Raw genomic sequence first — 5087 nt, forward strand, 5'->3', positions numbered from 1 at the left:
TGTAAGTTGGGCTTTACCTGCAAACATTGGGCTGTAGGACTAGATGATGGGCTTTACGTCCAGACGTTGGGCTTTACCTCTAGATATGTGGATTTACTTCTAGATGTTGGTCTTTACCTCTAGATGTTGGTCTTTAGTTCTAGATATTGGACTTTACCTCTAGATGTAGGGTTTTACATCTAGATGTTTTGCTTTACATTTAGATGTTGGTCTTTATCTCTAGATGTTGGGTTATACCTCTATATGTTGTGCTTCACCTCTAGATGTTGGGCTTTACCTCTAGAAGTTGGGCTTTAACTCTGGACTTTGGGCTTTACCTCAAGACGTTCGTCTTTAACTCTAGCTGTTGGGCTTTACCTCTAGATTTTGGGCCTTACCTCTAGAAGTTGGGGGTTATATCTATATGGTTGGATTTAACTGTAGATGTCAGGCCTTAACACTTGATTTTGGAATTCACCTCTAGATGTTAGGCTTTACATCTAGATTCTGGGCTTTCCCTCTAGATGTTGGGCTTTAACTCTAGATTTTGGGCTTTACTCTAAAGGATGCGCTTTAACTCTAGATATTTGGCTTTACCTCTAGAAGTTGGGTTTTACATCTAGATGTTTGGCTTTAACTGTAGGTGTCAGGCTTTAACACTAAATATTGGAATTCACCTCTAGATCTTAGTCTTTACCTCTACATGTTGGGCTTTACCTCTAGAGTATTTGGCTTTAGATCTAGCAATTGGGCTTTACATCTAGATTTGGGGCTTTATCTCGAGATGTTGGGCTTTACCTCCAGATTTTGGATTTTAAATCTATATATCTGGCTTTATCTCTAGATGTTGGGCTTTATCTCTAGGTTTTGGGCTCTAACTCTAGGTATTGGTGTTTACCTCTAGATTTTGGACTTTAACTCTGGAAGTTGGGCTTTACCTCTAGATGTTGGGATTGAACTCTAGAATTTGGGTTTGAAATCTATATATTTTGCTTTTCCTCTAGATGTTGGGCTTTACCTCTAGATATCTGGCTTTACCTCTAGATGTTGGGTTTTACCTCTAGATATTGGTCTTTATCTCTAGATTTTGGGCGTTAGATCTAGAATTTGGGCTTTACATCTAGATTTTGGGCTTTAGATCAAGAACTTGGGCTTTACATCTAGATTTTGGCCTTTACGTCTTGATATTGGGCTTTACCTCTAGATTTTGGCTTTTAAATCTATATATTTGGTTTTTCCTCTAGATGTTGGCCTTTACCCCTAGATATCTGGCTTTACCTCTAGATGTTGGGCTTTACTTGTAGATTTTGGGTTTTAAATCTATATATTTGGCTTTTCCTCTAGATGTTGGGCTTTACCTCTAGATTTGGGGTTTTACATCTAGATGTTTGCCTTCACCTCTGTAAGTTGGGCTTTACCTGCAGGCATTGGGCTGTAGGACTAGATGATGGGCTTTACCTCCAGACGTTGGGCTTTACCTCTAGATATCTGGCTTTACCTCTAGATGTTGGGTTTTACCTCTAGCTATTGGTCTTTACCTCTAGATGTTGGGCTTTAGATCTAGAAGTTGTGCTTTTCATCTAGATTTTGGTCTTTAGGTCTAGATATTGGGCTTTACCTCTAGATTTTGATTTTAAATCTATATATTTGGCTTTTCCTCTAGATGTTGGGCTTTACCTCTAGATTTTGGGTTTTACATCTAGATGTTTGCCTTCACCTCTGTAAGTTGGGCTTTACCTGCAGACATTGGGCTGTAGGACTAGATGATGGGCTTTACCGCTAGAAGTTGGGCTTTTAATCTAGATTTTGGGCTTTACCTCTAAATCATGCGCTTAAACTCTAAATATTGGGCTTTACCTCTAGATGTTGGGCTTTAGATTTAGAAGTTGGGCTTTACATTTATATTTTGGGCTTTAGATCTAGAAGTTGGGCTTTACATCCAGATTTTGGGCTTTACGTCTAGATATTGGTCTTTACCTCTAGATTTTGGGTTTTACATCTAGATGTTTGCCTTCACCTCTGTAAGTTCGGCTTTACCTGCAGACATTGGGCTGTAGGACTAGATGATGGGCTTTACCTCTAGAAGTTGGGCTTTACATCTAGATTTTGGGCTTTAATTCTAGATATTGGGCTTCACCTCTAGATTTTGGGGTTTAGAGATATATATCTGGCTTTACCTCTAGATGTTGGGATTTAACTCTAGAATTTGGGTTTGAAATCTATATATTTTGCTTTTCCTCTAGATGTTGGGCTTTACCTCTAGATATCTGGCTTTACCTCTAGATCTTGGGTTTTACCTCTAGATATTGGTCTTTATCTCTAGATTTTGGGCGTTAGATCTAGAATTTGGGCTTTACATCTAGATTTTGGGCTTTACGTCTTGATATTGGGCTTTACCTCTAGATTTTGGGTTTTAAATCTATATATTTGGCTTTTCCTCTAGATGTTGGGCTTTACCTCTAGATTTGGGGTTTTACATCTAGATGTTTGCCTTCACCTCTGTAAGTTGGGCTTTACCTGCAGACATTGGGCTGTAGGACTAGATGATGGGCTTTACCTCCAGACGTTGGGCTTTACCTCTAGATATCTGGCTTTACCTCTAGATGTTGGGTTTTACCTCTAGCTATTGGTCTTTACCTCTAGATGTTGGGCTTTAGATCTAGAAGTTGTGCTTTTCATCTAGATTTTGGGCTTTACGTCTAGATATTGGGCTTTACCTCTAGATTTTGGGTTTTATATCTATATATTTGGCTTTTCCTCTAGATGTTGGGCTTTACCCCTAGATATCTGGATTTACCTGTCGATGTTGGGCTTTACCTCTAGATTTTGGGTTTTCCATCTGGATTTTTGGCTATTCTCTAGTATCTGGGCTTTACCTCCAGACGTTGGGCTTTACCACTACATGTTGGGTTTTACCTCTAGATGTTGGTCTTTAGGTCTAGCTATTGGACTTTACCTCTAGATGTAGGGTTTTACATCTAGATGTTTTGCTTTACATTTAGATGTTGGTCTTTATCTCTAGATGTTGGGTTATACCTCTATATGTTGTGCTTCACCTCTAGATGTTAGGCTTTACCTCTAGATGTTTGGATTACATCTAGATCTTTTGCTTTACATTTAGATGTTCGGCTTTATCTCCAGATTTTGGGTTTTAAATCTATATATTTGGCTTTTCCTCTAGATGTTGGGCTTTACCGTCAGATATCTGGATTTACGTCTAGATGTTGGGCTTTATCTCTAGATTTTGGGCTCTAACTCTAGGTATTGGTATTTACCTCTAGATTTTGGACTTTAACTCTGGAAGTTGGGCTTTACCTCTAGATGTTGGGATTTAACTCTAGAATTTGGGTTTGAAATCTATATATTTTGCTTTTCCTCTAGATGTTGGGCTTTATCTTAGATATCTGACTTTACCTCTAGATGTTGGGTTTTACCTCTAGATATTGGTCTTTATCTCTAGATTTTGGGCGTTAGATCTAGAATTTGGGCTTTACATCTAGATTTTGGGCTTTAGATCTAGAAGTTGGGCTTTACATCTAGACTTTTGGCTTTACGTCTAGATATTGGGCTTTACCTCTAATTTTGGGTTTTAAATCTATATATTTGGCTTTTCCTCTAGATGTTGGGCTTTACCTCTAGATTTTGGGTTTTACATCTAGATGTTTGCCTTCACCTCTGTAAGTTGGGCTTTACCTGCAGACATTGGGCTGTAGGACTAGATGATGGGCTTTACCTCTAGAAGTTGGGCTTTACATCTAGATTTTGGGCTTTACGTCTGGATATTAGGCTTCACCTCTAGATTTTGGGCTTTAGATCTATATATCTGGCTTTATCTCTAGATATTGGGCTTTACCTCTACATTTTGGGCTCTACCTCTAGGTATTGGTATTTACATTTAGATTTTTGACTTTAAATCTGGAAGTTGAGCTTTACATCTAGACTTTGGGATTTACCTCTAGATATTGGTCTTTACCTCTAGATGTTGGGTTTTACCTCTAGCTATTGGTCTTTACCTCTAGATGTTGGGCTTTAGATCTAGAAGTTGTGCTTTTCATCTAGATTTTGGTCTTTAGGTCTAGATATTGGGCTTTACCTCTAGATTTTGATTTTAAATCTATATATTTGGCTTTTCCTCTAGATGTTGGGCTTTACCTCTAGATTTTGGGTTTTACATCTAGATGTTTGCCTTCACCTCTGTAAGTTGGGCTTTACCTGCAGACATTGGGCTGTAGGACTAGATGATGGGCTTTACCGCTAGAAGTTGGGCTTTTAATCTAGATTTTGGGCTTTACCTCTAAATCATGCGCTTAAACTCTAAATATTGGGCTTTACCTCTAGATGTTGGGCTTTAGATTTAGAAGTTGGGCTTTACATTTATATTTTGGGCTTTAGATCTAGAAGTTGGGCTTTACATCCAGATTTTGGGCTTTACGTCTAGATATTGGTCTTTACCTCTAGATTTTGGGTTTTACATCTAGATGTTTGCCTTCACCTCTGTAAGTTCGGCTTTACCTGCAGACATTGGGCTGTAGGACTAGATGATGGGCTTTACCTCTAGAAGTTGGGCTTTACATCTAGATTTTGGGCTTTAATTCTAGATATTGGGCTTCACCTCTAGATTTTGGGGTTTAGAGATATATATCTGGCTTTACCTCTAGATGTTGGGATTTAACTCTAGAATTTGGGTTTGAAATCTATATATTTTGCTTTTCCTCTAGATGTTGGGCTTTACCTCTAGATATCTGGCTTTACCTCTAGATCTTGGGTTTTACCTCTAGATATTGGTCTTTATCTCTAGATTTTGGGCGTTAGATCTAGAATTTGGGCTTTACATCTAGATTTTGGGCTTTACGTCTTGATATTGGGCTTTACCTCTAGATTTTGGGTTTTAAATCTATATATTTGGCTTTTCCTCTAGATGTTGGGCTTTACCTCTAGATTTGGGGTTTTACATCTAGATGTTTGCCTTCACCTCTGTAAGTTGGGCTTTACCTGCAGACATTGGGCTGTAGGACTAGATGATGGGCTTTACCTCCAGACGTTGGGCTTTACCTCTAGATATCTGGCTTTACCTCTAGATGTTGGGTTTTACCTCTAGCTATTGGTCT

Source organism: Leptosomus discolor, unplaced genomic scaffold (genome assembly GCF_034619465.1).
Source record: "Leptosomus discolor isolate bLepDis1 unplaced genomic scaffold, bLepDis1.hap2 HAP2_SCAFFOLD_31, whole genome shotgun sequence".
Taxonomy (NCBI): domain Eukaryota; kingdom Metazoa; phylum Chordata; class Aves; order Leptosomiformes; family Leptosomidae; genus Leptosomus; species Leptosomus discolor.